At 63.6% G+C, this 19,408-nt stretch overlaps 4 non-coding genes across 4 annotated transcripts; all 4 read left to right on the plus strand.

Moving 5' to 3' along the window:
• On the plus strand, positions 1 to 119 carry LOC131871383 (5S ribosomal RNA). Its single transcript, XR_009369603.1, has one exon. It is a non-coding gene; the product is annotated as a 5S ribosomal RNA (ribosomal RNA).
• Positions 120 to 6,035: 5,916 nt separating this feature from the next.
• On the plus strand, positions 6,036 to 6,154 carry LOC131871388 (5S ribosomal RNA). Its single transcript, XR_009369608.1, has one exon. It is a non-coding gene; the product is annotated as a 5S ribosomal RNA (ribosomal RNA).
• Positions 6,155 to 12,144: 5,990 nt separating this feature from the next.
• On the plus strand, positions 12,145 to 12,263 carry LOC131871404 (5S ribosomal RNA). The gene has a single exon (XR_009369624.1). It is a non-coding gene; the product is annotated as a 5S ribosomal RNA (ribosomal RNA).
• A 5,916-nt stretch (positions 12,264 to 18,179) lies between these two features.
• Positions 18,180 to 18,298, plus strand: LOC131871384 (5S ribosomal RNA). Its single transcript, XR_009369604.1, has one exon. It is a non-coding gene; the product is annotated as a 5S ribosomal RNA (ribosomal RNA).
• The last annotated feature ends 1,110 nt before the right edge of the window (positions 18,299 to 19,408 follow it).

Here is a 19,408-nt window from a genome sequence, read left to right on the forward strand (position 1 = left end):
GGGTGCGATCATACCAGCGTTAGTGCACCGGATCCCATCAGAACTCCGCAGTTAAGCGCGCTTGGGCCGGAGTAGTACTAGGATGGGTGACCTCCCGGGAAGTCCCGGTGTTGCACCCTTTCTTAGTTTTTCGCCGGGCGTCGCAATGCTATTTGAATAAACCTTTTGCCCGTTTGCGTTCTCGTCGGGGCCGGGCCGGGCCGGGGTGCGCTGCCCGCACTACCGCGCGCGCGGGGGGCGACACCGAGCGCGCACCCGAGGCGCCCCGAGCACACAGGCCACGGTGCAACCCGGGCGTTGTGCGCGCACCCCGGTGCGCCCGAGGTGCTGCGCGCGCACCCAGGTGAAATCGGTGTGCACCTCGGCCAGTGCGCGCTCGGTCGAGTCGCGCACGTTGGCCAAGGTGCACGGTGATGTTTCTTACTCTAAGGTTCCGCACCAGACGCCCGGGACAGGTGAGCGAAGCTGGGCGGGGCCGGGTGCGCGGCCGGGGCAGGTGCACGCAGCTGGAGAGAGCTTTGGAGCACACCAGAGGTGCGCACCTTGGAGCACACTTCGGAGCGCACCAATGATGCGCTCCATTCAAAAGTTTCCTGAAAAGGCAAAAAAAGTTGAGATTATAGAATTTCCCACTTGAGAGATTGTAAAAAAAAAAAATTTAAAATGAAGGAAACGCGGGTGCCAAGGTGTGCGCGCCCGGGTGCGCAGCCCAGCCAAGGTGTGCGCACCAAGGCGCCCACCCTGGCGAAGGTGCACGCAAGGTGCGCACCCGAGGCAAACCGGACAATTAACCCAACTTTCGACTTCGCGCGCACCTGCGCACCTTGGAGCGCACTTCGGAGCGCTCCTTGTTGCGCACCAATCTTGGGCACCTCGGAGTGCACCATGGCGCCCACCAAGGTGCGCACCCGGGGCAAACCGAGCTCCGACTTCGTGCGCACCTTGGAGCGCACGAAAGGTGCGCACCATGGCGCCCACCAAGGTGCGCAGCCCAGCCAAGGCGTGCGCATCAAGGTGCGCACCCTGGCGAAGGTGCGCACCCGGGGCAAACCGAGCTCCGACTTCGTGCGCACCTTGGAGCGCACAAAGGGTGCGCAACCCAGCCAAGGTGTGCGCACCCCGGGCAAACCGAGCTCCGAATCGTGCGCACCTTGGAGCACACTTCGGAGCCCTCCTTGGTGCGCACCGATGTTGCGCACCTCGGAGCGCACCCGGGGAAAACAATGCAATTAACCCGACTTTCGACTTCGTGGGCACCTCGGAGCGCTCTCGGGTTCGCACCTCGGAGCACACCGAGGTGCGCACCTTTGATGCGCTGCCTTCACCAATTTCCAGAAAAGGCAAGAAAACATTGAGAAGGTGTGCGCACCGAGGTGCCCACCCTGGCGAAGGTGCACGCGAGGTGCGCACCCGGGGCAAACCGGGCTCCGACTTCGTGCACGCCATGCTGCGCACCTTGGAGGGCCATGGTGCGCACCTTGGAGCACACTTCGGAGCGCTCAATGGTGCCCAACCCAGCCAAGGTGCCCACCGCGGCGAAGGTGCACGCGAGGTGCGCACCCGGGGCAAACCGGGCTCCGACTTCGTGCACGCCGCACCTTGGAGCACACTTCGGAGCGCTCCTTGGTGCGCACCAGGGCGCGCAACCCAGCCGAGGTGCCCACCCCGGCGAAGGTGCACGCGGGGTGCGCACCCGAGGCAAACCGGGCTCCGACTTCGTGCACGCCATGGTGCCCACCGCGGCGAAGGTGCACGCGAGGTGCGCACCCGGGGCAAACCGGGCTCCGACTTCGTGCACGCCGCACCTTGGAGCACACTTCGGAGCGCTCCTTGGTGCGCACCAGGGCGCGCAACCCAGCCGAGGTGCCCACCCCGGCGAAGGTGCACGCGAGGTGCGCACCCGGGGCAAACCGGGCTCCGACTTCGTGCACGCCATGGTGCCCACCGCGGCGAAGGTGCACGCGAGGTGCGCACCCGGGGCAAACCGGGCTCCGACTTCGTGCACGCCGCACCTTGGAGCACACTTCGGAGCGCTCCTTGGTGCGCACCATGGTGCCCACCAGGGCGCGCAACCCCGCCGAAGGTGCACGCGAGGTGCGCACCCGGGGCAAACCGGGCTCCGACTTCGTGCACGCCGCACCTTGGAGCACACTTCGGAGCGCTCCTTGGTGCGCACCAGGGCGCGCAACCCCGCCGAAGGTGCACGCGAGGTGCGCACCCGGGGCAAACCGGGCTCCGACTTCGTGCACGCCATGGTGCGCACCAGGGTGCCCACCGCGGCGAAGGTGCGCACCCGGGGCAAACCGGGCTCCGACTTCGTGCACGCCGCACCTTGGAGCACACTTCGGAGCGCTCCTTGGTGCGCACCAGGGCGCGCAACCCAGCCGAGGTGCCCACCCCGGCGAAGGTGCACGCGAGGTGCGCACCCGGGGCAAACCGGGCTCCGACTTCGTGCACGCCATGGTGCCCACCGCGGCGAAGGTGCGCACCCGGGGCAAACCGGGCTAGGACTTCGTGCACGCCGCACCTTGGAGCACACTTCGGAGCGCTCCTTGGTGCGCACCATGGTGCCCACCAGGCCGCGCAACCCAGCCAAGGTGTGCGCACCAAGGTGCACGCGAGGTGCGCACCCGGGGCAAACCGGGGTCCGGCTTCGTGCACGCCGCACCTTGGAGCACACATCGGGGCGCTCCCGGGTTCGCACCGGCGTTGCGCACCGTGGTGGGCACCTCGGAGCGCACCGTGGTGGGCACCTCGGAGCACACCAAGGTGGGCAGCGAGGTGCGCACCTTTGATGCGATGCCTTCACTAATTTCCATAAAAGGCAAAAGAAAACGAGATTTTAAAATTTCCGTTTTGAAAGATAGTGAGAAAAAGGGAATGCTGGTGCCATCTTGAGCCCGCCCTGGTGCGCAGCCCAGCCAAGGTGTGCGCACCAAGGTGCCCACCCTGGCGAAGGTGCGCGCCCGGGCAATTAACCCAACTTCCAACTTCGCGCGCGCCAGGGTGGGAGCGCACCCAACAACCGGGCCTGGGAAGAGCCAATGCGAGAAACCCCACCAAACGCTCTGACAAAAAAAGAGGGGGCGCTCCAGTAACCCCGCTTCGGAGCGCACCCTGGGCAAACCCAGCCAGGGTGCCCACCCCGGCCAAGGTGCAGGCGAGGTGCGCACCCGGGGCAAACCGGGCTCCGACAACGTGCACGCCGCACCTTGGAGCACACTTCGTAGCGCTCCCGGGTGCGCACCTCAGAGCACACCAAGGTGGGCAGCGAGGTGCGCACCTTTGATGCGCTGCCTTCACTAATTTCCAGAAAAGGCAAAAAAAAGAGGAGATTTTAAAATTTCCGTTTTGAAAGATAGTGAAAAAAACGGAACGCGGGTGCCATCTTGAGCCCGCCCGGGTGCACAGCCCAGGTAAGGTGCCCACCCTGGCAAAGGTGCGCACCCGGGCAATTAACCCTACTTCCGACTTCGTGCGCGCCAGGGTGGCAACCGGGCCTGGGAAGAGCCAATGCGAGAAACCCCACCAAACGCTCCGACAAAAAAAGAGGCGGCGCTCCAATAACCCCGCTTCGGAGCGCAGCCGGGGCAAACCCAGCCAAGGTGCCCACCCCGACGAAGGTGCACGCGAGGTGCGCACCCGGGGCAAACCGGGCTCCGACAACGTGCACGCAGCACCTTGGAGCACACTTCGAAGCACTCCCGGGTGCCCACCGGCGTTGCGCACCGTGGTGGGCAGCGAGGTGCGCACCTTTGATGCGCTGCCTTCACTAATTTCCAGAAAAGGCAAAAAAAAATGAGATTTTAAAATTTCCGTTTTGAAAGATAGTGAAAAAAACGGAACGCGGGTGCCATCTTGAGCCCGCCCTGGTGCGCAGCCTAGGCAAGGCATGCGCACCAAGGTGCCCACCCGCGGTGCACACCCGGGGCAAACCGGGCTCCGACTTCGTGCAGGCCGCACCTTGGAGCACACTTCGGAGCGCTCCTTGGTGCGCACCATGGTGCCCACCAGGGCGCACCCGGGGCAAACCGGGCTCCGACTTCGTGCACGCCGCACCTTGGAGCACACATCGGAGCGCTCCCAGGTTCGCACCAGCGTTGCGCACCTTTGATGCGCTGCCTTCACTAATTTCCAGAAAAGGCAAAAAAAAACGATATTTTAAAATTTCCGTTCTGAAAGATAGTGAAAAAAACGGAACGCGGGTGCCATCTTGAGCCCTTCCTGGTGCGCAGCCCAGGCAAGTTGTGCGCACCAAGGTGCCCACCCTGGCGGAGGTGCGCGCCCGGGGCAAACCGGGCTCCGACTTCGTGCACTGCATGGTGCCCACCAAGGCGCGCAACCCAGCCAAGGTGCCCACCGCAGCGAAGGTGCACGCGAGGTGCGCACCCGAGGTGCACACCCGGGGCAAACCGAGCTCCGACTTCGTGCACGCCGCACCTTGGAGCACACTTCAGAGCGCTCCTTGGTGCGCACCAGGGCGCGCAACCCAGCCAAGGTGCTCACCCCGGCGAAGGTGCACGCGAGGTGCGCACCCGGGGCAAGCCGGGCTCGGACTTCGTGCACGCCGCACCTTGGAGCACACATCGGAGCGCTCCCGGGTTCGCACCAGCATTGCGCACCTTTGATGCGCTGCCTTCACTAATTTCCAGAAAAGGCAAAAAAAAAAAAAAAACGAGATTTTAAAATTTCCGTTTTGAAAGATAGTGAAAAAAACGGAACGCGGGTGCCATCTTGAGCCCGCCCTGGTGTGCAGCCCAGGCAAGTTGTGCGCACCAAGGCACCCACCCTGGCCAAGGTGGGTCACGGGGTGGGTCCTAGGGTGGGTAACGGGGTGGGTACTAAGGTGCGTGCCAAGGTGGGTCATGGGGTGGGTGCCAAGGTGGGCACCAGGGTGGGTGTGCACCAACCCTAGCCAGGGTAGGTCACGGGGTGGTTGTCGGGGTGGGCGTCAAGGAGCCAAGGTGGGTGGCAAGTAGCCAAGTTGCGTGCCAAGGTGGGTGTCGGGGTGGGTGCCAAGGATCCAAGGTGGGTGCCAAGGAACCAAGGTGGGTGTCTGGGTGGGTGCCGAGGTGGGAGCCAGGGTGGGTCCCAAGGTGAGTGCAAAGGTGGGTGCCAGGGTCAAGGTGAGTGCCAATGTGGGTTCCAAGGTGCCAGGGTCAGGGTGAGTGCCAATGTGGGTTCAAAGGTGCTAAGTTGGGTGCGAGGTTGGGTGCGAGGGTGGGTGGGTGCCAAGGTGTGCTAGGTGGAAGCCCGGGTGGGTCGGCATCCCATGGGTGTCGAGTTGGGTGCCTGATGGGTGCTTCTTGTCAAGTTTTAGTCGTCGGGACTCATTTCGAGCCTTAGAGGTCGTTTCTTGTCCGGTTGCCCTGTCTTCGACCTGGGAACCCAATTTTGGTCCTCGGGTCCCATTTTTTTTTGTCTCGCATCCCACTTTTGGCCTGTGGCCTTTTCGGGGTCGATTCTCGTTTTGGGCATCAGAGCATGTTTCTTCTCCTAAAACCCAATATTTGTTTATTAAGTCTCGGAACACATTTTTGTTCTCGTGGACCCATCATGGGTCTTGGAACGCATTTGTGGTCCTTGGGTCCCATTTTGCATCCCGAAACTTGTGTTTTGGTGCTTGATCCCTATTTTGGGTGCCCACCTTGCACCAAGTGCGCACCCGGGGCAAACCGAGCGCCTTGGTGCACCGGGGCAAGATCGAGCGTGCACCCGAGGCGCCCCGAACATGCACCAAGGTGCACTCGGCCCACATGTGAGCGCAGGTCGTTGCGCCCGAGGTGGTGTGTGGGCACCGCGTTGCAGACGGGACACTGCACGCACACGACGCCCCGTCCAGGTGCACGCACGTAGGCCGGGCCGGGTGCACACCCGACGCCCTAGCAAGGTGCGCGCACCCGGGCAGGGCTCACACTTGGCGAACGGGGCGCACTTCGCGAGGGAGGGTGTGCACCTCGACGGGGGTGGGTGGCCGGGGTGGATTCGCACGTGGGTCGCGGTTTGCTAAGTACACACTGCGACAAGCTCATAACGGGTGCGATCATACCAGCGTTAGTGCACCTGATCCCATCAGAACTCCGCAGTTAAGCGCGCTTGGGCCGGAGTAGTACTGGGATGGGTGACCTCCCGGGAAGTCCCGGTGTTGCACCCTTTTTTAGTTTTTCGCCGGGCGTCGCAATGCTATTTGAATAAACCTTTTGCCCGTTTGCGTTCTCGTCGGGGCCGGGCCGGGCCGGGGTGCGCTGCCCGCACTACCGCGCGCGCGGGGGGCGACACCGAGCGCGCACCCGAGGCGCCCCGAGCACACAGGCCACGGTGCAACCCGGGCGTTGTGCGCGCACCCCGGTGCGCCCGAGGTGCTGCGCGCGCACCCAGGTGAAATCGGTGTGCACCTCGGCCAGTGCGCGCTCGGTCGAGTCGCGCACGTTGGCCAAGGTGCACGGTGATGTTTCTTACTCTAAGGTTCCGCACCAGACGCCCGGGACAGGTGAGCGAAGCTGGGCGGGGCCGGGTGCGCGGCCGGGGCAGGTGCACGCAGCTGGAGAGAGCTTTGGAGCACACCAGAGGTGCGCACCTTGGAGCACACTTCGGAGCGCACCAATGATGCGCTCCATTCAAAAGTTTCCTGAAAAGGCAAAAAAAGTTGAGATTATAGAATTTCCCACTTGAGAGATTGTAAAAAAAAAAAATTTAAAATGAAGGAAACGCGGGTGCCAAGGTGTGCGCGCCCGGGTGCGCAGCCCAGCCAAGGTGTGCGCACCAAGGCGCCCACCCTGGCGAAGGTGCACGCAAGGTGCGCACCCGAGGCAAACCGGACAATTAACCCAACTTTCGACTTCGCGCGCACCTGCGCACCTTGGAGCGCACTTCGGAGCGCTCCTTGGTGCGCACCAATCTTGGGCACCTCGGAGTGCACCATGGCGCCCACCAAGGTGCGCACCCGGGGCAAACCGAGCTCCGACTTCGTGCGCACCTTGGAGCGCACGAAAGGTGCGCACCATGGCGCCCACCAAGGTGCGCAGCCCAGCCAAGGCGTGCGCATCAAGGTGCGCACCCTGGCGAAGGTGCGCACCCGGGGCAAACCGAGCTCCGACTTCGTGCGCACCTTGGAGCGCACAAAGGGTGCGCAACCCAGCCAAGGTGTGCGCACCCCGGGCAAACCGAGCTCCGAATCGTGCGCACCTTGGAGCACACTTCGGAGCCCTCCTTGGTGCGCACCGATGTTGCGCACCTCGGAGCGCACCCGGGGAAAACAATGCAATTAACCCGACTTTCGACTTCGTGGGCACCTCGGAGCGCTCTCGGGTTCGCACCTCGGAGCACACCGAGGTGCGCACCTTTGATGCGCTGCCTTCACCAATTTCCAGAAAAGGCAAGAAAACATTGAGAAGGTGTGCGCACCGAGGTGCCCACCCTGGCGAAGGTGCACGCGAGGTGCGCACCCGGGGCAAACCGGGCTCCGACTTCGTGCACGCCATGCTGCGCACCTTGGAGGGCCATGGTGCGCACCTTGGAGCACACTTCGGAGCGCTCAATGGTGCCCAACCCAGCCAAGGTGCCCACCGCGGCGAAGGTGCACGCGAGGTGCGCACCCGGGGTAAACCGGGCTCCGACTTCGTGCACGCCGCACCTTGGAGCACACTTCGGAGCGCTCCTTGGTGCGCACCAGGGCGCGCAACCCAGCCGAGGTGCCCACCCCGGCGAAGGTGCACGCGGGGTGCGCACCCGGGGCAAACCGGGCTCCGACTTCGTGCACGCCATGGTGCCCACCGCGGCGAAGGTGCACGCGAGGTGCGCACCCGGGGCAAACCGGGCTCCGACTTCGTGCACGCCGCACCTTGGAGCACACTTCGGAGCGCTCCTTGGTGCGCACCAGGGCGCGCAACCCAGCCGAGGTGCCCACCCCAGCGAAGGTGCACGCGAGGTGCGCACCCGGGGCAAACCGGGCTCCGACTTCGTGCACGCCATGGTGCCCACCGCGGCGAAGGTGCACGCGAGGTGCGCACCCGGGGCAAACCGGGCTCCGACTTCGTGCACGCCATGGTGCCCACCGCGGCGAAGGTGCACGCGAGGTGCGCACCCGGGGCAAACCGGGCTCCGACTTCGTGCACGCCGCACCTTGGAGCACACTTCGGAGCGCTCCTTGGTGCGCACCATGGTGCCCACCAGGGCGCGCAACCCCGCCGAAGGTGCACGCGAGGTGCGCACCCGGGGCAAACCGGGCTCCGACTTCGTGCACGCCGCACCTTGGAGCACACTTCGGAGCGCTCCTTGGTGCGCACCAGGGCGCGCAACCCCGCCGAAGGTGCACGCGAGGTGCGCACCCGGGGCAAACCGGGCTCCGACTTCGTGCACGCCATGGTGCGCACCAGGGTGCCCACCGCGGCGAAGGTGCGCACCCGGGGCAAACCGGGCTCCGACTTCGTGCACGCCGCACCTTGGAGCACACTTCGGAGCGCTCCTTGGTGCGCACCAGGGCGCGCAACCCAGCCGAGGTGCCCACCCCGGCGAAGGTGCACGCGAGGTGCGCACCCGGGGCAAACCGGGCTCCGACTTCGTGCACGCCATGGTGCCCACCGCGGCGAAGGTGCGCACCCGGGGCAAACCGGGCTAGGACTTCGTGCACGCCGCACCTTGGAGCACACTTCGGAGCGCTCCTTGGTGCGCACCATGGTGCCCACCAGGCCGCGCAACCCAGCCAAGGTGTGCGCACCAAGGTGCACGCGAGGTGCGCACCCGGGGCAAACCGGGGTCCGGCTTCGTGCACGCCGCACCTTGGAGCACACATCGGGGCGCTCCCGGGTTCGCACCGGCGTTGCGCACCGTGGTGGGCACCTCGGAGCGCACCGTGGTGGGCACCTCGGAGCACACCAAGGTGGGCAGCGAGGTGCGCACCTTTGATGCGATGCCTTCACTAATTTCCATAAAAGGCAAAAGAAAACGAGATTTTAAAATTTCCGTTTTGAAAGATAGTGAGAAAAAGGGAATGCTGGTGCCATCTTGAGCCCGCCCTGGTGCGCAGCCCAGCCAAGGTGTGCGCACCAAGGTGCCCACCCTGGCGAAGGTGCGCGCCCGGGCAATTAACCCAACTTCCAACTTCGCGCGCGCCAGGGTGGGAGCGCACCCAACAACCGGGCCTGGGAAGAGCCAATGCGAGAAACCCCACCAAACGCTCTGACAAAAAAAGAGGGGGCGCTCCAGTAACCCCGCTTCGGAGCGCACCCTGGGCAAACCCAGCCAGGGTGCCCACCCCGGCCAAGGTGCAGGCGAGGTGCGCACCCGGGGCAAACCGGGCTCCGACAACGTGCACGCCGCACCTTGGAGCACACTTCGTAGCGCTCCCGGGTGCGCACCTCAGAGCACACCAAGGTGGGCAGCGAGGTGCGCACCTTTGATGCGCTGCCTTCACTAATTTCCAGAAAAGGCAAAAAAAAGAGGAGATTTTAAAATTTCCGTTTTGAAAGATAGTGAAAAAAACGGAACGCGGGTGCCATCTTGAGCCCGCCCGGGTGCACAGCCCAGGTAAGGTGCCCACCCTGGCAAAGGTGCGCACCCGGGCAATTAACCCTACTTCCGACTTCGTGCGCGCCAGGGTGGCAACCGGGCCTGGGAAGAGCCAATGCGAGAAACCCCACCAAACGCTCCGACAAAAAAAGAGGCGGCGCTCCAATAACCCCGCTTCGGAGCGCAGCCGGGGCAAACCCAGCCAAGGTGCCCACCCCGACGAAGGTGCACGCGAGGTGCGCACCCGGGGCAAACCGGGCTCCGACAACGTGCACGCAGCACCTTGGAGCACACTTCGAAGCACTCCCGGGTGCCCACCGGCGTTGCGCACCGTGGTGGGCAGCGAGGTGCGCACCTTTGATGCGCTGCCTTCACTAATTTCCAGAAAAGGCAAAAAAAAATGAGATTTTAAAATTTCCGTTTTGAAAGATAGTGAAAAAAACGGAACGCGGGTGCCATCTTGAGCCCGCCCTGGTGCGCAGCCCAGGCAAGGCATGCGCACCAAGGTGCCCACCCGCGGTGCACACCCGGGGCAAACCGGGCTCCGACTTCGTGCAGGCCGCACCTTGGAGCACACTTCGGAGCGCTCCTTGGTGCGCACCATGGTGCCCACCAGGGCGCACCCGGGGCAAACCGGGCTCCGACTTCGTGCACGCCGCACCTTGGAGCACACATCGGAGCGCTCCCAGGTTCGCACCAGCGTTGCGCACCTTTGATGCGCTGCCTTCACTAATTTCCAGAAAAGGCAAAAAAAAACGATATTTTAAAATTTCCGTTCTGAAAGATAGTGAAAAAAACGGAACGCGGGTGCCATCTTGAGCCCTTCCTGGTGCGCAGCCCAGGCAAGTTGTGCGCACCAAGGTGCCCACCCTGGCGGAGGTGCGCGCCCGGGGCAAACCGGGCTCCGACTTCGTGCACTGCATGGTGCCCACCAAGGCGCGCAACCCAGCCAAGGTGCCCACCGCAGCGAAGGTGCACGCGAGGTGCGCACCCGAGGTGCACACCCGGGGCAAACCGAGCTCCGACTTCGTGCACGCCGCACCTTGGAGCACACTTCAGAGCGCTCCTTGGTGCGCACCAGGGCGCGCAACCCAGCCAAGGTGCTCACCCCGGCGAAGGTGCACGCGAGGTGCGCACCCGGGGCAAGCCGGGCTCGGACTTCGTGCACGCCGCACCTTGGAGCACACATCGGAGCGCTCCCGGGTTCGCACCAGCATTGCGCACCTTTGATGCGCTGCCTTCACTAATTTCCAGAAAAGGCAAAAAAAAAAAAAAAACGAGATTTTAAAATTTCCGTTTTGAAAGATAGTGAAAAAAACGGAACGCGGGTGCCATCTTGAGCCCGCCCTGGTGTGCAGCCCAGGCAAGTTGTGCGCACCAAGGCACCCACCCTGGCCAAGGTGGGTCACGGGGTGGGTCCTAGGGTGGGTAACGGGGTGGGTACTAAGGTGCGTGCCAAGGTGGGTCATGGGGTGGGTGCCAAGGTGGGCACCAGGGTGGGTGTGCACCAACCCTAGCCAGGGTAGGTCACGGGGTGGTTGTCGGGGTGGGCGTCAAGGAGCCAAGGTGGGTGGCAAGTAGCCAAGTTGCGTGCCAAGGTGGGTGTCGGGGTGGGTGCCAAGGATCCAAGGTGGGTGCCAAGGAACCAAGGTGGGTGTCTGGGTGGGTGCCGAGGTGGGAGCCAGGGTGGGTCCCAAGGTGAGTGCAAAGGTGGGTGCCAGGGTCAAGGTGAGTGCCAATGTGGGTTCCAAGGTGCCAGGGTCAGGGTGAGTGCCAATGTGGGTTCAAAGGTGCTAAGTTGGGTGCGAGGTTGGGTGCGAGGGTGGGTGGGTGCCAAGGTGTGCTAGGTGGAAGCCCGGGTGGGTCGGCATCCCATGGGTGTCGAGTTGGGTGCCTGATGGGTGCTTCTTGTCAAGTTTTAGTCGTCGGGACTCATTTCGAGCCTTAGAGGTCGTTTCTTGTCCGGTTGCCCTGTCTTCGACCTGGGAACCCAATTTTGGTCCTCGGGTCCCATTTTTTTTTGTCTCGCATCCCACTTTTGGCCTGTGGCCTTTTCGGGGTCGATTCTCGTTTTGGGCATCAGAGCATGTTTCTTCTCCTAAAACCCAATATTTGTTTATTAAGTCTCGGAACACATTTTTGTTCTCGTGGACCCATCATGGGTCTTGGAACGCATTTGTGGTCCTTGGGTCCCATTTTGCATCCCGAAACTTGTGTTTTGGTGCTTGATCCCTATTTTGGGTGCCCACCTTGCACCAAGTGCGCACCCGGGGCAAACCGAGCGCCTTGGTGCACCGGGGCAAGATCGAGCGTGCACCCGAGGCGCCCCGAACATGCACCAAGGTGCACTCGGCCCACATGTGAGCGCAGGTCGTTGCGCCCGAGGTGGTGTGTGGGCACCGCGTTGCAGACGGGACACTGCACGCACACGACGCCCCGTCCAGGTGCACGCACGTAGGCCGGGCCGGGTGCACACCCGACGCCCTAGCAAGGTGCGCGCACCCGGGCAGGGCTCACACTTGGCGAACGGGGCGCACTTCGCGAGGGAGGGTGTGCACCTCGACGGGGGTGGGTGGCCGGGGTGGATTCGCACGTGGGTCGCGGTTTGCTAAGTACACACTGCGACAAGCTCATAACGGGTGCGATCATACCAGCGTTAGTGCACCGGATCCCATCAGAACTCCGCAGTTAAGCGCGCTTGGGCCGGAGTAGTACTGGGATGGGTGACCTCCCGGGAAGTCCCGGTGTTGCACCCTTTCTTAGTTTTTCGCCGGGCGTCGCAATGCTATTTGAATAAACCTTTTGCCCGTTTGCGTTCTCGTCGGGGCCGGGCCGGGCCGGGGTGCGCTGCCCGCACTACCGCGCGCGCGGGGGGCGACACCGAGCGCGCACCCGAGGCGCCCCGAGCACACAGGCCACGGTGCAACCCGGGCGTTGTGCGCGCACCCCGGTGCGCCCGAGGTGCTGCGCGCGCACCCAGGTGAAATCGGTGTGCACCTCGGCCAGTGCGCGCTCGGTCGAGTCGCGCACGTTGGCCAAGGTGCACGGTGATGTTTCTTACTCTAAGGTTCCGCACCAGACGCCCGGGACAGGTGAGCGAAGCTGGGCGGGGCCGGGTGCGCGGCCGGGGCAGGTGCACGCAGCTGGAGAGAGCTTTGGAGCACACCAGAGGTGCGCACCTTGGAGCACACTTCGGAGCGCACCAATGATGCGCTCCATTCAAAAGTTTCCTGAAAAGGCAAAAAAAGTTGAGATTATAGAATTTCCCACTTGAGAGATTGTAAAAAAAAAAAATTTAAAATGAAGGAAACGCGGGTGCCAAGGTGTGCGCGCCCGGGTGCGCAGCCCAGCCAAGGTGTGCGCACCAAGGCGCCCACCCTGGCGAAGGTGCACGCAAGGTGCGCACCCGAGGCAAACCGGACAATTAACCCAACTTTCGACTTCGCGCGCACCTGCGCACCTTGGAGCGCACTTCGGAGCGCTCCTTGGTGCGCACCAATCTTGGGCACCTCGGAGTGCACCATGGCGCCCACCAAGGTGCGCACCCGGGGCAAACCGAGCTCCGACTTCGTGCGCACCTTGGAGCGCACGAAAGGTGCGCACCATGGCGCCCACCAAGGTGCGCAGCCCAGCCAAGGCGTGCGCATCAAGGTGCGCACCCTGGCGAAGGTGCGCACCCGGGGCAAACCGAGCTCCGACTTCGTGCGCACCTTGGAGCGCACAAAGGGTGCGCAACCCAGCCAAGGTGTGCGCACCCCGGGCAAACCGAGCTCCGAATCGTGCGCACCTTGGAGCACACTTCGGAGCCCTCCTTGGTGCGCACCGATGTTGCGCACCTCGGAGCGCACCCGGGGAAAACAATGCAATTAACCCGACTTTCGACTTCGTGGGCACCTCGGAGCGCTCTCGGGTTCGCACCTCGGAGCACACCGAGGTGCGCACCTTTGATGCGCTGCCTTCACCAATTTCCAGAAAAGGCAAGAAAACATTGAGAAGGTGTGCGCACCGAGGTGCCCACCCTGGCGAAGGTGCACGCGAGGTGCGCACCCGGGGCAAACCGGGCTCCGACTTCGTGCACGCCATGCTGCGCACCTTGGAGGGCCATGGTGCGCACCTTGGAGCACACTTCGGAGCGCTCAATGGTGCCCAACCCAGCCAAGGTGCCCACCGCGGCGAAGGTGCACGCGAGGTGCGCACCCGGGGCAAACCGGGCTCCGACTTCGTGCACGCCGCACCTTGGAGCACACTTCGGAGCGCTCCTTGGTGCGCACCAGGGCGCGCAACCCAGCCGAGGTGCCCACCCCGGCGAAGGTGCACGCGGGGTGCGCACCCGGGGCAAACCGGGCTCCGACTTCGTGCACGCCATGGTGCCCACCGCGGCGAAGGTGCACGCGAGGTGCGCACCCGGGGCAAACCGGGCTCCGACTTCGTGCACGCCGCACCTTGGAGCACACTTCGGAGCGCTCCTTGGTGCGCACCAGGGCGCGCAACCCAGCCGAGGTGCCCACCCCGGCGAAGGTGCACGCGAGGTGCGCACCCGGGGCAAACCGGGCTCCGACTTCGTGCACGCCATGGTGCCCACCGCGGCGAAGGTGCACGCGAGGTGCGCACCCGGGGCAAACCGGGCTCCGACTTCGTGCACGCCGCACCTTGGAGCACACTTCGGAGCGCTCCTTGGTGCGCACCATGGTGCCCACCAGGGCGCGCAACCCCGCCGAAGGTGCACGCGAGGTGCGCACCCGGGGCAAACCGGGCTCCGACTTCGTGCACGCCGCACCTTGGAGCACACTTCGGAGCGCTCCTTGGTGCGCACCAGGGCGCGCAACCCCGCCGAAGGTGCACGCGAGGTGCGCACCCGGGGCAAACCGGGCTCCGACTTCGTGCACGCCATGGTGCGCACCAGGGTGCCCACCGCGGCGAAGGTGCGCACCCGGGGCAAACCGGGCTCTGACTTCGTGCACGCCGCACCTTGGAGCACACTTCGGAGCGCTCCTTGGTGCGCACCAGGGCGCGCAACCCAGCCGAGGTGCCCACCCCGGCGAAGGTGCACGCGAGGTGCGCACCCGGGGCAAACCGGGCTCCGACTTCGTGCACGCCATGGTGCCCACCGCGGCGAAGGTGCGCACCCGGGGCAAACCGGGCTAGGACTTCGTGCACGCCGCACCTTGGAGCACACTTCGGAGCGCTCCTTGGTGCGCACCATGGTGCCCACCAGGCCGCGCAACCCAGCCAAGGTGTGCGCACCAAGGTGCACGCGAGGTGCGCACCCGGGGCAAACCGGGGTCCGGCTTCGTGCACGCCGCACCTTGGAGCACACATCGGGGCGCTCCCGGGTTCGCACCGGCGTTGCGCACCGTGGTGGGCACCTCGGAGCGCACCGTGGTGGGCACCTCGGAGCACACCAAGGTGGGCAGCGAGGTGCGCACCTTTGATGCGATGCCTTCACTAATTTCCATAAAAGGCAAAAAAAAACGAGATTTTAAAATTTCCGTTTTGAAAGATAGTGAGAAAAAGGGAATGCTGGTGCCATCTTGAGCCCGCCCTGGTGCGCAGCCCAGCCAAGGTGTGCGCACCAAGGTGCCCACCCTGGCGAAGGTGCGCGCCCGGGCAATTAACCCAACTTCCAACTTCGCGCGCGCCAGGGTGGGAGCGCACCCAACAACCGGGCCTGGGAAGAGCCAATGCGAGAAACCCCACCAAACGCTCTGACAAAAAAAGAGGGGGCGCTCCAGTAACCCCGCTTCGGAGCGCACCCTGGGCAAACCCAGCCAGGGTGCCCACCCCGGCCAAGGTGCAGGCGAGGTGCGCACCCGGGGCAAACCGGGCTCCGACAACGTGCACGCCGCACCTTGGAGCACACTTCGTAGCGCTCCCGGGTGCGCACCTCAGAGCACACCAAGGTGGGCAGCGAGGTGCGCACCTTTGATGCGCTGCCTTCACTAATTTACAGAAAAGGCAAAAAAAAGAGGAGATTTTAAAATTTCCGTTTTGAAAGATAGTGAAAAAAACGGAACGCGGGTGCCATCTTGAGCCCGCCCTGGTGCACAGCCCAGGTAAGGTGCCCACCCTGGCAAAGGTGCGCACCCGGGCAATTAACCCTACTTCCGACTTCGTGCGCGCCAGGGTGGCAACCGGGCCTGGGAAGAGCCAATGCGAGAAACCCCACCAAACGCTCCGACAAAAAAAGAGGCGGCGCTCCAATAACCCCGCTTCGGAGCGCAGCCGGGGCAAACCCAGCCAAGGTGCCCACCCCGACGAAGGTGCACGCGAGGTGCGCACCCGGGGCAAACCGGGCTCCGACAACGTGCACGCAGCACCTTGGAGCACACTTCGAAGCACTCCCGGGTGCCCACCGGCGTTGCGCACCGTGGTGGGCAGCGAGGTGCGCACCTTTGATGCGCTGCCTTCACTAATTTCCAGAAAAGGCAAAAAAAAATGAGATTTTAAAATTTCCGTTTTGAAAGATAGTGAAAAAAACGGAACGCGGGTGCCATCTTGAGCCCGCCCTGGTGCGCAGCCCAGGCAAGGCATGCGCACCAAGGTGCCCACCCGCGGTGCACGCCCGGGGCAAACCGGGCTCCGACTTCGTGCAGGCCGCACCTTGGAGCACACTTCGGAGCGCTCCTTGGTGCGCACCATGGTGCCCACCAGGGCGCACCCGGGGCAAACCGGGCTCCGACTTCGTGCACGCCGCACCTTGGAGCACACATCGGAGCGCTCCCAGGTTCGCACCAGCGTTGCGCACCTTTGATGCGCTGCCTTCACTAATTTCCAGAAAAGGCAAAAAAAAACGATATTTTAAAATTTCCGTTCTGAAAGATAGTGAAAAAAACGGAACGCGGGTGCCATCTTGAGCCCTTCCTGGTGCGCAGCCCAGGCAAGTTGTGCGCACCAAGGTGCCCACCCTGGCGGAGGTGCGCGCCCGGGGCAAACCGGGCTCCGACTTCGTGCACTGCATGGTGCCCACCAAGGCGCGCAACCCAGCCAAGGTGCCCACCGCAGCGAAGGTGCACGCGAGGTGCGCACCCGAGGTGCACACCCGGGGCAAACCGAGCTCCGACTTCGTGCACGCCGCACCTTGGAGCACACTTCAGAGCGCTCCTTGGTGCGCACCAGGGCGCGCAACCCAGCCAAGGTGCTCACCCCGGCGAAGGTGCACGCGAGGTGCGCACCCGGGGCAAGCCGGGCTCGGACTTCGTGCACGCCGCACCTTGGAGCACACATCGGAGCGCTCCCGGGTTCGCACCAGCATTGCGCACCTTTGATGCGCTGCCTTCACTAATTTCCAGAAAAGGCAAAAAAAAAAAAAAAACGAGATTTTAAAATTTCCGTTTTGAAAGATAGTGAAAAAAACGGAACGCGGGTGCCATCTTGAGCCCGCCCTGGTGTGCAGCCCAGGCAAGTTGTGCGCACCAAGGCACCCACCCTGGCCAAGGTGGGTCACGGGGTGGGTCCTAGGGTGGGTAACGGGGTGGGTACTAAGGTGCGTGCCAAGGTGGGTCATGGGGTGGGTGCCAAGGTGGGCACCAGGGTGGGTGTGCACCAACCCTAGCCAGGGTAGGTCACGGGGTGGTTGTCGGGGTGGGCGTCAAGGAGCCAAGGTGGGTGGCAAGTAGCCAAGTTGCGTGCCAAGGTGGGTGTCGGGGTGGGTGCCAAGGATCCAAGGTGGGTGCCAAGGAACCAAGGTGGGTGTCTGGGTGGGTGCCGAGGTGGGAGCCAGGGTGGGTCCCAAGGTGAGTGCAAAGGTGGGTGCCAGGGTCAAGGTGAGTGCCAATGTGGGTTCCAAGGTGCCAGGGTCAGGGTGAGTGCCAATGTGGGTTCAAAGGTGCTAAGTTGGGTGCGAGGTTGGGTGCGAGGGTGGGTGGGTGCCAAGGTGTGCTAGGTGGAAGCCCGGGTGGGTCGGCATCCCATGGGTGTCGAGTTGGGTGCCTGATGGGTGCTTCTTGTCAAGTTTTAGTCGTCGGGACTCATTTCGAGCCTTAGAGGTCGTTTCTTGTCCGGTTGCCCTGTCTTCGACCTGGGAACCCAATTTTGGTCCTCGGGTCCCATTTTTTTTTGTCTCGCATCCCACTTTTGGCCTGTGGCCTTTTCGGGGTCGATTCTCGTTTTGGGCATCAGAGCATGTTTCTTCTCCTAAAACCCAATATTTGTTTATTAAGTCTCGGAACACATTTTTGTTCTCGTGGACCCATCATGGGTCTTGGAACGCATTTGTGGTCCTTGGGTCCCATTTTGCATCCCGAAACTTGTGTTTTGGTGCTTGATCCCTATTTTGGGTGCCCACCTTGCACCAAGTGCGCACCCGGGGCAAACCGAGCGCCTTGGTGCACCGGGGCAAGATCGAGCGTGCACCCGAGGCGCCCCGAACATGCACCAAGGTGCACTCGGCCCACATGTGAGCGCAGGTCGTTGCGCCCGAGGTGGTGTGTGGGCACCGCGTTGCAGACGGGACACTGCACGCACACGACGCCCCGTCCAGGTGCACGCACGTAGGCCGGGCCGGGTGCACACCCGACGCCCTAGCAAGGTGCGCGCACCCGGGCAGGGCTCACACTTGGCGAACGGGGCGCACTTCGCGAGGGAGGGTGTGCACCTCGACGGGGGTGGGTGGCCGGGGTGGATTCGCACGTGGGTCGCGGTTTGCTAAGTACACACTGCGACAAGCTCATAACGGGTGCGATCATACCAGCGTTAGTGCACCGGATCCCATCAGAACTCCGCAGTTAAGCGCGCTTGGGCCGGAGTAGTACTGGGATGGGTGACCTCCCGGGAAGTCCCGGTGTTGCACCCTTTTTTAGTTTTTCGCCGGGCGTCGCAATGCTATTTGAATAAACCTTTTGCCCGTTTGCGTTCTCGTCGGGGCCGGGCCGGGCCGGGGTGCGCTGCCCGCACTACCGCGCGCGCGGGGGCGACACCGAGCGCGCACCCGAGGCGCCCCGAGCACACAGGCCACGGTGCAACCTGGGCGTTGTGCGCGCACCCCGGTGCGCCCGAGGTGCTGCGCGCGCACCCAGGTGAAATCGGTGTGCACCTCGGCCAGTGCGCGCTCGGTCGAGTCGCGCACGTTGGCCAAGGTGCACGGTGATGTTTCTTACTCTAAGGTTCCGCACCAGACGCCCGGGACAGGTGAGCGAAGCTGGGCGGGGCCGGGTGCGCGGCCGGGGCAGGTGCACGCAGCTAGAGAGAGCTTTGGAGCACACCAGAGGTGCGCACCTTGGAGCACACTTCGGAGCGCACCAATGATGCGCTCCATTCAAAAGTTTCCTGAAAAGGCAAAAAAAGTTGAGATTATAGAATTTCCCACTTGAGAGATTGTAAAAAAAAAAAATTTAAAATGAAGGAAACGCGGGTGCCAAGGTGTGCGCGCCCGGGTGCGCAGCCCAGCCAAGGTGTGCGCACCAAGGCGCCCACCCTGGCGAAGGTGCACGCAAGGTGCGCACCCGAGGCAAACCGGACAATTAACCCAACTTTCGACTTCGCGCGCACCTGCGCACCTTGGAGCGCACTTCGGAGCGCTCCTTGGTGCGCACCAATCTTGGGCACCTCGGAGTGCACCATGGCGCCCACCAAGGTGCGCACCCGGGGCAAACCGAGCTCCGACTTCGTGCGCACCTTGGAGCGCACGAAAGGTGCGCACCATGGCGCCCACCAAGGTGCGCAGCCCAGCCAAGGCGTGCGCATCAAGGTGCGCACCCTGGCGAAGGTGCGCACCCGGGGCAAACCGAGCTCCGACTTCGTGCGCACCTTGGAGCGCACAAAGGGTGCGCAACCCAGCCAAGGTGTGCGCACCCCGGGCAAACCGAGCTCCGAATCGTGCGCACCTTGGAGCACACTTCGGAGCCCTCCTTGGTGCGCACCGATGTTGCGCACCTCGGAGCGCACCCGGGGAAAACAATGCAAT

This window comes from Cryptomeria japonica, unplaced genomic scaffold, assembly GCF_030272615.1.
Source record: "Cryptomeria japonica unplaced genomic scaffold, Sugi_1.0 HiC_scaffold_407, whole genome shotgun sequence".
NCBI lineage: Eukaryota > Viridiplantae > Streptophyta > Pinopsida > Cupressales > Cupressaceae > Cryptomeria > Cryptomeria japonica.